Raw genomic sequence first — 15,553 nt, forward strand, 5'->3', positions numbered from 1 at the left:
GAACGCGAAAGCCACATGGCTTATCAGGCGTTATAATAAAATGCATTTTCAAGCATTTCTACGTGAAAGATCGGTCTGAAAATTGGCATGCACATAGAAAATAGGTTTATAAGTATCGAGAAGTGCTTATTTTTCGCGATGTTAACAGTAAACGTTGTCTTATAGGTTACAATACACTAAATGATCGCTTCATGTAGGGCTGTACTCTCTAAAAAAATATCATAGTTGACAGGAAGGCATGTTTTACACTTTTTACCATTATTCAGGTGTTATCTTGCGGAGATAATGGTAGGGCATGAATAGGTGTTCACTACTGAATCCCTGAAATATGATACACTTGAAGACTATAGTAAACCATTGCACTAGAAAAGGTTACATTCCACTAAGAAACGGCCGAAAAAAAAAGTTGCAAAAACAGTCGATTTTGATTTGTGTCAAGTTCTTTCTTGCATTGTACATGACATATCTTTTTTATTGCATAAATCGATTCCGCTTAGAATGGCCTTTAAGAAAAGGTATGGTTATGGGGGTCTCTATGTGCAAAATGTTGAATTTATTTTCGCTCAAAGTTGTCGCTTTTACATTGAATTATATAGGGAAACTATTTGGTGTATTATGACCTAAACGCAAAACCAGGCCTAGTCACAAAGAAGCTGTATTTACAGAAAATCATCATTTTTTTAGTGAGATATGATGCGTTTTGGCAAATTTCACGGAATAAATGCGTTTGTTTCACGAATTTAAGGAGCATCGTGAGATTTTAAGAAAAAAATACGTTTTCAGAGGAAAATAAGAAAAAAAATGTACAAAAACTCGTCTTGAGCATCTCAAATCGCAACAATTTGTGCTGAAAGAGCTCATGAACACGTTTTAATAGTTGTTTACTTCTTTTTCTACATAGCTTGTAACAATATTCCAGTATTTTGACCGATTGTAATTATTTAGGGTAATCGTTTTACGCCTGAACGCCCGTAATAAATCAAAGCTCCGAACGCGAAAGCCACATGGCTTATCAGGCGTTATAATAAAATGCATTTTCAAGCATTTCTACGTGAAAGATCGGTCTGAAAATTGGCATGCACATAGAAAATAGGTTTATAAGTATCGAGAAGTGCTTATTTTTCGCGATGTTAACAGTAAACGTTGTCTTATAGGTTACAATACACTAAATGATCGCTTCATGTAGGGCTGTACTCTCTAAAAAAATATCATAGTTGACAGGAAGGCATGTTTTACACTTTTTACCATTATTCAGGTGTTATCTTGCGGAGATAATGGTAGGGCATGAATAGGTGTTCACTACTGAATCCCTGAAATATGATACACTTGAAGACTATAGTAAACCATTGCACTAGAAAAGGTTACATTCCACTAAGAAACGGCCGAAAAAAAAAGTTGCAAAAACAGTCGATTTTGATTTGTGTCAAGTTCTTTCTTGCATTGTACATGACATATCTTTTTTATTGCATAAATCGATTCCGCTTAGAATGGCCTTTAAGAAAAGGTATGGTTATGGGGGTCTCTATGTGCAAAATGTTGAATTTATTTTCGCTCAAAGTTGTCGCTTTTACATTGAATTATATAGGGAAACTATTTGGTGTATTATGACCTAAACGCAAAACCAGGCCTAGTCACAAAGAAGCTGTATTTACAGAAAATCATCATTTTTTTAGTGAGATATGATGCGTTTTGGCAAATTTCACGGAATAAATGCGTTTGTTTCACGAATTTAAGGAGCATCGTGAGATTTTAAGAAAAAAATACGTTTTCAGAGGAAAATAAGAAAAAAAATGTACAAAAACTCGTCTTGAGCATCTCAAATCGCAACAATTTGTGCTGAAAGAGCTCATGAACACGTTTTAATAGTTGTTTACTTCTTTTTCTACATAGCTTGTAACAATATTCCAGTATTTTGACCGATTGTAATTATTTAGGGTAATCGTTTTACGCCTGAACGCCCGTAATAAATCAAAGCTCCGAACGCGAAAGCCACATGGCTTATCAGGCGTTATAATAAAATGCATTTTCAAGCATTTCTACGTGAAAGATCGGTCTGAAAATTGGCATGCACATAGAAAATAGGTTTATAAGTATCGAGAAGTGCTTATTTTTCGCGATGTTAACAGTAAACGTTGTCTTATAGGTTACAATACACTAAATGATCGCTTCATGTAGGGCTGTACTCTCTAAAAAAATATCATAGTTGACAGGAAGGCATGTTTTACACTTTTTACCATTATTCAGGTGTTATCTTGCGGAGATAATGGTAGGGCATGAATAGGTGTTCACTACTGAATCCCTGAAATATGATACACTTGAAGACTATAGTAAACCATTGCACTAGAAAAGGTTACATTCCACTAAGAAACGGCCGAAAAAAAAAGTTGCAAAAACAGTCGATTTTGATTTGTGTCAAGTTCTTTCTTGCATTGTACATGACATATCTTTTTTATTGCATAAATCGATTCCGCTTAGAATGGCCTTTAAGAAAAGGTATGGTTATGGGGGTCTCTATGTGCAAAATGTTGAATTTATTTTCGCTCAAAGTTGTCGCTTTTACATTGAATTATATAGGGAAACTATTTGGTGTATTATGACCTAAACGCAAAACCAGGCCTAGTCACAAAGAAGCTGTATTTACAGAAAATCATCATTTTTTTAGTGAGATATGATGCGTTTTGGCAAATTTCACGGAATAAATGCGTTTGTTTCACGAATTTAAGGAGCATCGTGAGATTTTAAGAAAAAAATACGTTTTCAGAGGAAAATAAGAAAAAAAATGTACAAAAACTCGTCTTGAGCATCTCAAATCGCAACAATTTGTGCTGAAAGAGCTCATGAACACGTTTTAATAGTTGTTTACTTCTTTTTCTACATAGCTTGTAACAATATTCCAGTATTTTGACCGATTGTAATTATTTAGGGTAATCGTTTTACGCCTGAACGCCCGTAATAAATCAAAGCTCCGAACGCGAAAGCCACATGGCTTATCAGGCGTTATAATAAAATGCATTTTCAAGCATTTCTACGTGAAAGATCGGTCTGAAAATTGGCATGCACATAGAAAATAGGTTTATAAGTATCGAGAAGTGCTTATTTTTCGCGATGTTAACAGTAAACGTTGTCTTATAGGTTACAATACACTAAATGATCGCTTCATGTAGGGCTGTACTCTCTAAAAAAATATCATAGTTGACAGGAAGGCATGTTTTACACTTTTTACCATTATTCAGGTGTTATCTTGCGGAGATAATGGTAGGGCATGAATAGGTGTTCACTACTGAATCCCTGAAATATGATACACTTGAAGACTATAGTAAACCATTGCACTAGAAAAGGTTACATTCCACTAAGAAACGGCCGAAAAAAAAAGTTGCAAAAACAGTCGATTTTGATTTGTGTCAAGTTCTTTCTTGCATTGTACATGACATATCTTTTTTATTGCATAAATCGATTCCGCTTAGAATGGCCTTTAAGAAAAGGTATGGTTATGGGGGTCTCTATGTGCAAAATGTTGAATTTATTTTCGCTCAAAGTTGTCGCTTTTACATTGAATTATATAGGGAAACTATTTGGTGTATTATGACCTAAACGCAAAACCAGGCCTAGTCACAAAGAAGCTGTATTTACAGAAAATCATCATTTTTTTAGTGAGATATGATGCGTTTTGGCAAATTTCACGGAATAAATGCGTTTGTTTCACGAATTTAAGGAGCATCGTGAGATTTTAAGAAAAAAATACGTTTTCAGAGGAAAATAAGAAAAAAAATGTACAAAAACTCGTCTTGAGCATCTCAAATCGCAACAATTTGTGCTGAAAGAGCTCATGAACACGTTTTAATAGTTGTTTACTTCTTTTTCTACATAGCTTGTAACAATATTCCAGTATTTTGACCGATTGTAATTATTTAGGGTAATCGTTTTACGCCTGAACGCCCGTAATAAATCAAAGCTCCGAACGCGAAAGCCACATGGCTTATCAGGCGTTATAATAAAATGCATTTTCAAGCATTTCTACGTGAAAGATCGGTCTGAAAATTGGCATGCACATAGAAAATAGGTTTATAAGTATCGAGAAGTGCTTATTTTTCGCGATGTTAACAGTAAACGTTGTCTTATAGGTTACAATACACTAAATGATCGCTTCATGTAGGGCTGTACTCTCTAAAAAAATATCATAGTTGACAGGAAGGCATGTTTTACACTTTTTACCATTATTCAGGTGTTATCTTGCGGAGATAATGGTAGGGCATGAATAGGTGTTCACTACTGAATCCCTGAAATATGATACACTTGAAGACTATAGTAAACCATTGCACTAGAAAAGGTTACATTCCACTAAGAAACGGCCGAAAAAAAAAGTTGCAAAAACAGTCGATTTTGATTTGTGTCAAGTTCTTTCTTGCATTGTACATGACATATCTTTTTTATTGCATAAATCGATTCCGCTTAGAATGGCCTTTAAGAAAAGGTATGGTTATGGGGGTCTCTATGTGCAAAATGTTGAATTTATTTTCGCTCAAAGTTGTCGCTTTTACATTGAATTATATAGGGAAACTATTTGGTGTATTATGACCTAAACGCAAAACCAGGCCTAGTCACAAAGAAGCTGTATTTACAGAAAATCATCATTTTTTTAGTGAGATATGATGCGTTTTGGCAAATTTCACGGAATAAATGCGTTTGTTTCACGAATTTAAGGAGCATCGTGAGATTTTAAGAAAAAAATACGTTTTCAGAGGAAAATAAGAAAAAAAATGTACAAAAAACTCGTCTTGAGCATCTCAAATCGCAACAATTTGTGCTGAAAGAGCTCATGAACACGTTTTAATAGTTGTTTACTTCTTTTTCTACATAGCTTGTAACAATATTCCAGTATTTTGACCGATTGTAATTATTTAGGGTAATCGTTTTACGCCTGAACGCCCGTAATAAATCAAAGCTCCGAACGCGAAAGCCACATGGCTTATCAGGCGTTATAATAAAATGCATTTTCAAGCATTTCTACGTGAAAGATCGGTCTGAAAATTGGCATGCACATAGAAAATAGGTTTATAAGTATCGAGAAGTGCTTATTTTTCGCGATGTTAACAGTAAACGTTGTCTTATAGGTTACAATACACTAAATGATCGCTTCATGTAGGGCTGTACTCTCTAAAAAAATATCATAGTTGACAGGAAGGCATGTTTTACACTTTTTACCATTATTCAGGTGTTATCTTGCGGAGATAATGGTAGGGCATGAATAGGTGTTCACTACTGAATCCCTGAAATATGATACACTTGAAGACTATAGTAAACCATTGCACTAGAAAAGGTTACATTCCACTAAGAAACGGCCGAAAAAAAAAGTTGCAAAAACAGTCGATTTTGATTTGTGTCAAGTTCTTTCTTGCATTGTACATGACATATCTTTTTTATTGCATAAATCGATTCCGCTTAGAATGGCCTTTAAGAAAAGGTATGGTTATGGGGGTCTCTATGTGCAAAATGTTGAATTTATTTTCGCTCAAAGTTGTCGCTTTTACATTGAATTATATAGGGAAACTATTTGGTGTATTATGACCTAAACGCAAAACCAGGCCTAGTCACAAAGAAGCTGTATTTACAGAAAATCATCATTTTTTTAGTGAGATATGATGCGTTTTGGCAAATTTCACGGAATAAATGCGTTTGTTTCACGAATTTAAGGAGCATCGTGAGATTTTAAGAAAAAAATACGTTTTCAGAGGAAAATAAGAAAAAAAATGTACAAAAACTCGTCTTGAGCATCTCAAATCGCAACAATTTGTGCTGAAAGAGCTCATGAACACGTTTTAATAGTTGTTTACTTCTTTTTCTACATAGCTTGTAACAATATTCCAGTATTTTGACCGATTGTAATTATTTAGGGTAATCGTTTTACGCCTGAACGCCCGTAATAAATCAAAGCTCCGAACGCGAAAGCCACATGGCTTATCAGGCGTTATAATAAAATGCATTTTCAAGCATTTCTACGTGAAAGATCGGTCTGAAAATTGGCATGCACATAGAAAATAGGTTTATAAGTATCGAGAAGTGCTTATTTTTCGCGATGTTAACAGTAAACGTTGTCTTATAGGTTACAATACACTAAATGATCGCTTCATGTAGGGCTGTACTCTCTAAAAAAATATCATAGTTGACAGGAAGGCATGTTTTACACTTTTTACCATTATTCAGGTGTTATCTTGCGGAGATAATGGTAGGGCATGAATAGGTGTTCACTACTGAATCCCTGAAATATGATACACTTGAAGACTATAGTAAACCATTGCACTAGAAAAGGTTACATTCCACTAAGAAACGGCCGAAAAAAAAGTTGCAAAAACAGTCGATTTTGATTTGTGTCAAGTTCTTTCTTGCATTGTACATGACATATCTTTTTTATTGCATAAATCGATTCCGCTTAGAATGGCCTTTAAGAAAAGGTATGGTTATGGGGGTCTCTATGTGCAAAATGTTGAATTTATTTTCGCTCAAAGTTGTCGCTTTTACATTGAATTATATAGGGAAACTATTTGGTGTATTATGACCTAAACGCAAAACCAGGCCTAGTCACAAAGAAGCTGTATTTACAGAAAATCATCATTTTTTTAGTGAGATATGATGCGTTTTGGCAAATTTCACGGAATAAATGCGTTTGTTTCACGAATTTAAGGAGCATCGTGAGATTTTAAGAAAAAAATACGTTTTCAGAGGAAAATAAGAAAAAAAATGTACAAAAACTCGTCTTGAGCATCTCAAATCGCAACAATTTGTGCTGAAAGAGCTCATGAACACGTTTTAATAGTTGTTTACTTCTTTTTCTACATAGCTTGTAACAATATTCCAGTATTTTGACCGATTGTAATTATTTAGGGTAATCGTTTTACGCCTGAACGCCCGTAATAAATCAAAGCTCCGAACGCGAAAGCCACATGGCTTATCAGGCGTTATAATAAAATGCATTTTCAAGCATTTCTACGTGAAAGATCGGTCTGAAAATTGGCATGCACATAGAAAATAGGTTTATAAGTATCGAGAAGTGCTTATTTTTCGCGATGTTAACAGTAAACGTTGTCTTATAGGTTACAATACACTAAATGATCGCTTCATGTAGGGCTGTACTCTCTAAAAAAATATCATAGTTGACAGGAAGGCATGTTTTACACTTTTTACCATTATTCAGGTGTTATCTTGCGGAGATAATGGTAGGGCATGAATAGGTGTTCACTACTGAATCCCTGAAATATGATACACTTGAAGACTATAGTAAACCATTGCACTAGAAAAGGTTACATTCCACTAAGAAACGGCCGAAAAAAAAAGTTGCAAAAACAGTCGATTTTGATTTGTGTCAAGTTCTTTCTTGCATTGTACATGACATATCTTTTTTATTGCATAAATCGATTCCGCTTAGAATGGCCTTTAAGAAAAGGTATGGTTATGGGGGTCTCTATGTGCAAAATGTTGAATTTATTTTCGCTCAAAGTTGTCGCTTTTACATTGAATTATATAGGGAAACTATTTGGTGTATTATGACCTAAACGCAAAACCAGGCCTAGTCACAAAGAAGCTGTATTTACAGAAAATCATCATTTTTTTAGTGAGATATGATGCGTTTTGGCAAATTTCACGGAATAAATGCGTTTGTTTCACGAATTTAAGGAGCATCGTGAGATTTTAAGAAAAAAATACGTTTTCAGAGGAAAATAAGAAAAAAAATGTACAAAAACTCGTCTTGAGCATCTCAAATCGCAACAATTTGTGCTGAAAGAGCTCATGAACACGTTTTAATAGTTGTTTACTTCTTTTTCTACATAGCTTGTAACAATATTCCAGTATTTTGACCGATTGTAATTATTTAGGGTAATCGTTTTACGCCTGAACGCCCGTAATAAATCAAAGCTCCGAACGCGAAAGCCACATGGCTTATCAGGCGTTATAATAAAATGCATTTTCAAGCATTTCTACGTGAAAGATCGGTCTGAAAATTGGCATGCACATAGAAAATAGGTTTATAAGTATCGAGAAGTGCTTATTTTTCGCGATGTTAACAGTAAACGTTGTCTTATAGGTTACAATACACTAAATGATCGCTTCATGTAGGGCTGTACTCTCTAAAAAAATATCATAGTTGACAGGAAGGCATGTTTTACACTTTTTACCATTATTCAGGTGTTATCTTGCGGAGATAATGGTAGGGCATGAATAGGTGTTCACTACTGAATCCCTGAAATATGATACACTTGAAGACTATAGTAAACCATTGCACTAGAAAAGGTTACATTCCACTAAGAAACGGCCGAAAAAAAAAGTTGCAAAAACAGTCGATTTTGATTTGTGTCAAGTTCTTTCTTGCATTGTACATGACATATCTTTTTTATTGCATAAATCGATTCCGCTTAGAATGGCCTTTAAGAAAAGGTATGGTTATGGGGGTCTCTATGTGCAAAATGTTGAATTTATTTTCGCTCAAAGTTGTCGCTTTTACATTGAATTATATAGGGAAACTATTTGGTGTATTATGACCTAAACGCAAAACCAGGCCTAGTCACAAAGAAGCTGTATTTACAGAAAATCATCATTTTTTTAGTGAGATATGATGCGTTTTGGCAAATTTCACGGAATAAATGCGTTTGTTTCACGAATTTAAGGAGCATCGTGAGATTTTAAGAAAAAAATACGTTTTCAGAGGAAAATAAGAAAAAAAATGTACAAAAACTCGTCTTGAGCATCTCAAATCGCAACAATTTGTGCTGAAAGAGCTCATGAACACGTTTTAATAGTTGTTTACTTCTTTTTCTACATAGCTTGTAACAATATTCCAGTATTTTGACCGATTGTAATTATTTAGGGTAATCGTTTTACGCCTGAACGCCCGTAATAAATCAAAGCTCCGAACGCGAAAGCCACATGGCTTATCAGGCGTTATAATAAAATGCATTTTCAAGCATTTCTACGTGAAAGATCGGTCTGAAAATTGGCATGCACATAGAAAATAGGTTTATAAGTATCGAGAAGTGCTTATTTTTCGCGATGTTAACAGTAAACGTTGTCTTATAGGTTACAATACACTAAATGATCGCTTCATGTAGGGCTGTACTCTCTAAAAAAATATCATAGTTGACAGGAAGGCATGTTTTACACTTTTTACCATTATTCAGGTGTTATCTTGCGGAGATAATGGTAGGGCATGAATAGGTGTTCACTACTGAATCCCTGAAATATGATACACTTGAAGACTATAGTAAACCATTGCACTAGAAAAGGTTACATTCCACTAAGAAACGGCCGAAAAAAAAAGTTGCAAAAACAGTCGATTTTGATTTGTGTCAAGTTCTTTCTTGCATTGTACATGACATATCTTTTTTATTGCATAAATCGATTCCGCTTAGAATGGCCTTTAAGAAAAGGTATGGTTATGGGGGTCTCTATGTGCAAAATGTTGAATTTATTTTCGCTCAAAGTTGTCGCTTTTACATTGAATTATATAGGGAAACTATTTGGTGTATTATGACCTAAACGCAAAACCAGGCCTAGTCACAAAGAAGCTGTATTTACAGAAAATCATCATTTTTTTAGTGAGATATGATGCGTTTTGGCAAATTTCACGGAATAAATGCGTTTGTTTCACGAATTTAAGGAGCATCGTGAGATTTTAAGAAAAAAATACGTTTTCAGAGGAAAATAAGAAAAAAAATGTACAAAAACTCGTCTTGAGCATCTCAAATCGCAACAATTTGTGCTGAAAGAGCTCATGAACACGTTTTAATAGTTGTTTACTTCTTTTTCTACATAGCTTGTAACAATATTCCAGTATTTTGACCGATTGTAATTATTTAGGGTAATCGTTTTACGCCTGAACGCCCGTAATAAATCAAAGCTCCGAACGCGAAAGCCACATGGCTTATCAGGCGTTATAATAAAATGCATTTTCAAGCATTTCTACGTGAAAGATCGGTCTGAAAATTGGCATGCACATAGAAAATAGGTTTATAAGTATCGAGAAGTGCTTATTTTTCGCGATGTTAACAGTAAACGTTGTCTTATAGGTTACAATACACTAAATGATCGCTTCATGTAGGGCTGTACTCTCTAAAAAAATATCATAGTTGACAGGAAGGCATGTTTTACACTTTTTACCATTATTCAGGTGTTATCTTGCGGAGATAATGGTAGGGCATGAATAGGTGTTCACTACTGAATCCCTGAAATATGATACACTTGAAGACTATAGTAAACCATTGCACTAGAAAAGGTTACATTCCACTAAGAAACGGCCGAAAAAAAAAGTTGCAAAAACAGTCGATTTTGATTTGTGTCAAGTTCTTTCTTGCATTGTACATGACATATCTTTTTTATTGCATAAATCGATTCCGCTTAGAATGGCCTTTAAGAAAAGGTATGGTTATGGGGGTCTCTATGTGCAAAATGTTGAATTTATTTTCGCTCAAAGTTGTCGCTTTTACATTGAATTATATAGGGAAACTATTTGGTGTATTATGACCTAAACGCAAAACCAGGCCTAGTCACAAAGAAGCTGTATTTACAGAAAATCATCATTTTTTTAGTGAGATATGATGCGTTTTGGCAAATTTCACGGAATAAATGCGTTTGTTTCACGAATTTAAGGAGCATCGTGAGATTTTAAGAAAAAAATACGTTTTCAGAGGAAAATAAGAAAAAAAATGTACAAAAACTCGTCTTGAGCATCTCAAATCGCAACAATTTGTGCTGAAAGAGCTCATGAACACGTTTTAATAGTTGTTTACTTCTTTTTCTACATAGCTTGTAACAATATTCCAGTATTTTGACCGATTGTAATTATTTAGGGTAATCGTTTTACGCCTGAACGCCCGTAATAAATCAAAGCTCCGAACGCGAAAGCCACATGGCTTATCAGGCGTTATAATAAAATGCATTTTCAAGCATTTCTACGTGAAAGATCGGTCTGAAAATTGGCATGCACATAGAAAATAGGTTTATAAGTATCGAGAAGTGCTTATTTTTCGCGATGTTAACAGTAAACGTTGTCTTATAGGTTACAATACACTAAATGATCGCTTCATGTAGGGCTGTACTCTCTAAAAAAATATCATAGTTGACAGGAAGGCATGTTTTACACTTTTTACCATTATTCAGGTGTTATCTTGCGGAGATAATGGTAGGGCATGAATAGGTGTTCACTACTGAATCCCTGAAATATGATACACTTGAAGACTATAGTAAACCATTGCACTAGAAAAGGTTACATTCCACTAAGAAACGGCCGAAAAAAAAAGTTGCAAAAACAGTCGATTTTGATTTGTGTCAAGTTCTTTCTTGCATTGTACATGACATATCTTTTTTATTGCATAAATCGATTCCGCTTAGAATGGCCTTTAAGAAAAGGTATGGTTATGGGGGTCTCTATGTGCAAAATGTTGAATTTATTTTCGCTCAAAGTTGTCGCTTTTACATTGAATTATATAGGGAAACTATTTGGTGTATTATGACCTAAACGCAAAACCAGGCCTAGTCACAAAGAAGCTGTATTTACAGAAAATCATCATTTTTTTAGTGAGATATGATGCGTTTTGGCAAATTTCACGGAATAAATGCGTTTGTTTCACGAATTTAAGGAGCATCGTGAGATTTTAAGAAAAAAATACGTTTTCAGAGGAAAATAAGAAAAAAAATGTACAAAAACTCGTCTTGAGCATCTCAAATCGCAACAATTTGTGCTGAAAGAGCTCATGAACACGTTTTAATAGTTGTTTACTTCTTTTTCTACATAGCTTGTAACAATATTCCAGTATTTTGACCGATTGTAATTATTTAGGGTAATCGTTTTACGCCTGAACGCCCGTAATAAATCAAAGCTCCGAACGCGAAAGCCACATGGCTTATCAGGCGTTATAATAAAATGCATTTTCAAGCATTTCTACGTGAAAGATCGGTCTGAAAATTGGCATGCACATAGAAAATAGGTTTATAAGTATCGAGAAGTGCTTATTTTTCGCGATGTTAACAGTAAACGTTGTCTTATAGGTTACAATACACTAAATGATCGCTTCATGTAGGGCTGTACTCTCTAAAAAAATATCATAGTTGACAGGAAGGCATGTTTTACACTTTTTACCATTATTCAGGTGTTATCTTGCGGAGATAATGGTAGGGCATGAATAGGTGTTCACTACTGAATCCCTGAAATATGATACACTTGAAGACTATAGTAAACCATTGCACTAGAAAAGGTTACATTCCACTAAGAAACGGCCGAAAAAAAAAGTTGCAAAAACAGTCGATTTTGATTTGTGTCAAGTTCTTTCTTGCATTGTACATGACATATCTTTTTTATTGCATAAATCGATTCCGCTTAGAATGGCCTTTAAGAAAAGGTATGGTTATGGGGGTCTCTATGTGCAAAATGTTGAATTTATTTTCGCTCAAAGTTGTCGCTTTTACATTGAATTATATAGGGAAACTATTTGGTGTATTATGACCTAAACGCAAAACCAGGCCTAGTCACAAAGAAGCTGTATTTACAGAAAATCATCATTTTTTTTAGTGAGATATGATGCGTTTTGGCAAATTTCACGGAATAAATGCGTTTGTTTCACGAATTTAAGGAGCATCGTGAGATTTTAAGAAAAAAAATACGTTTTCAGAGGAAAATAAGAAAAAAAATGTACAAAAACTCGTCTTGAGCATCTCAAATCGCAACAATTTGTGCTGAAAGAGCTCATGAACACGTTTTAATAGTTGTTTACTTCTTTTTCTACATAGCTTGTAACAATATTCCAGTATTTTGACCGATTGTAATTATTTAGGGTAATCGTTTTACGCCTGAACGCCCGTAATAAATCAAAGCTCCGAACGCGAAAGCCACATGGCTTATCAGGCGTTATAATAAAATGCATTTTCAAGCATTTCTACGTGAAAGATCGGTCTGAAAATTGGCATGCACATAGAAAATAGGTTTATAAGTATCGAGAAGTGCTTATTTTTCGCGATGTTAACAGTAAACGTTGTCTTATAGGTTACAATACACTAAATGATCGCTTCATGTAGGGCTGTACTCTCTAAAAAAATATCATAGTTGACAGGAAGGCATGTTTTACACTTTTTACCATTATTCAGGTGTTATCTTGCGGAGATAATGGTAGGGCATGAATAGGTGTTCACTACTGAATCCCTGAAATATGATACACTTGAAGACTATAGTAAACCATTGCACTAGAAAAGGTTACATTCCACTAAGAAACGGCCGAAAAAAAAGTTGCAAAAACAGTCGATTTTGATTTGTGTCAAGTTCTTTCTTGCATTGTACATGACATATCTTTTTTATTGCATAAATCGATTCCGCTTAGAATGGCCTTTAAGAAAAGGTATGGTTATGGGGGTCTCTATGTGCAAAATGTTGAATTTATTTTCGCTCAAAGTTGTCGCTTTTACATTGAATTATATAGGGAAAACTATTTGGTGTATTATGACCTAAACGCAAAACCAGGCCTAGTCACAAAGAAGCTGTATTTACAGAAAATCATCATTTTTTAGTGAGATATGATGCGTTTTGGCAAATTTCACGGAATAAATGCGTTTGTTTCACGAATTTAAGGAGCATCGTGAGATTTTAAGAAAAAAATACGTTTTCAGAGGAAAATAAGAAAAAAAATGTACAAAAACTCGTCTTGAGCATCTCAAATCGCAACAATTTGTGCTGAAAGAGCTCATGAACACGTTTTAATAGTTGTTTACTTCTTTTTCTACATAGCTTGTAACAATATTCCAGTATTTTGACCGATTGTAATTATTTAGGGTAATCGTTTTACGCCTGAACGCCCGTAATAAATCAAAGCTCCGAACGCGAAAGCCACATGGCTATCAGGCGTTATAATAAAATGCATTTTCAAGCATTTCTACGTGAAAGATCGGTCTGAAAATTGGCATGCACATAGAAAATAGGTTTATAAGTATCGAGAAGTGCTTATTTTTCGCGATGTTTAACAGTAAACGTTGTCTTATAGGTTACAATACACTAAATGATCGCTTCATGTAGGGCTGTACTCTCTAAAAAAATATCATAGTTGACAGGAAGGCATGTTTTACACTTTTTACCATTATTCAGGTGTTATCTTGCGGAGATAATGGTAGGGCATGAATAGGTGTTCACTACTGAATCCCTGAAATATGATACACTTGAAGACTATAGTAAACCATTGCACTAGAAAAGGTTACATTCCACTAAGAAACGGCCGAAAAAAAAAGTTGCAAAAACAGTCGATTTTGATTTGTGTCAAGTTCTTTCTTGCATTGTACATGACATATCTTTTTTATTGCATAAATCGATTCCGCTTAGAATGGCCTTTAAGAAAAGGTATGGTTATGGGGGTCTCTATGTGCAAAATGTTGAATTTATTTTCGCTCAAAGTTGTCGCTTTTACATTGAATTATATAGGGAAAACTATTTGGTGTATTATGACCTAAACGCAAAAACCAGGCCTAGTCACAAAGAAGCTGTATTTACAGAAAATCATCATTTTTTTTAGTGAGATATGATGCGTTTGGCAAATTTCACGGAATAAATGCGTTTGTTTCACGAATTTAAGGAGCATCGTGAGATTTTAAGAAAAAATACGTTTTCAGAGGAAAATAAGAAAAAAAATGTACAAAAACTCGTCTTGAGCATCTCAAATCGCAACAATTTGTGCTGAAAGAGCTCATGAACACGTTTTAATAGTTGTTTACTTCTTTTTCTACATAGCTTGTAACAATATTCCAGTATTTTGACCGATTGTCATTATTTAGGGTAATCGTTTTACGGCCTGACGCCCTTAATAAATCAAAGCTCCGAACGCGAAAGCCACATGGCTTATCAGGCGTTATAATAAAATGCATTTCAAGCATTTCTACGTGAAAGATCGTCTGAAAATTGGCATGCACATAGAAAATAGGTTTATAAGTATCGAGAAGTGCTTATTTTTCGGCGATGTTAACAGTAAACGTTGTCTTATAGGTTACAATAACAAATGATCGCTTCAGTAGGGCTGTACTCTCTAAAAAAATATCATAGTTGACAGGAAGGCATGTTTAACACTTTTTTACCATTATTCAGGTGTTATCTTGCGGAGATAATGGTAGGCATGAATAGGTGTTCACTACTGAATCCCTGAAATATGATACACTTGAAGACTATAGTAAAACCATTGCACTAGAAAAGGTTACATTCCACTAAGAAACGGCCGAAAAAAAAAGTTGCAAAAACAGTCGATTTTGATTTGTGTCAAGTTCTTTTGCATTGTACATGACATATCTTTTTATTGCATAAATCGATTCCGCTTAGAATGGCCTTTAAGAAAAGGTATGGGTATGGGGGTCTCTATGTGCAAAATGTTGAATTTATTTCGCTCAAAGTGTGTCGCTTTTACATTGAATTATATAGGGAAACTATTTGGTGTATTATGACCTAAACGCAAAAACCAGGCCTAGTCACAAAGAAGCTGTATTTACAGAAAATCATCTTTTTTTTAGTGAGATATGATGCGTTTTGGCAAATTTCACGGAAAAT

This window comes from Dreissena polymorpha, chromosome 2, assembly GCF_020536995.1.
Source record: "Dreissena polymorpha isolate Duluth1 chromosome 2, UMN_Dpol_1.0, whole genome shotgun sequence".
Classification (NCBI taxonomy): domain Eukaryota; kingdom Metazoa; phylum Mollusca; class Bivalvia; order Myida; family Dreissenidae; genus Dreissena; species Dreissena polymorpha.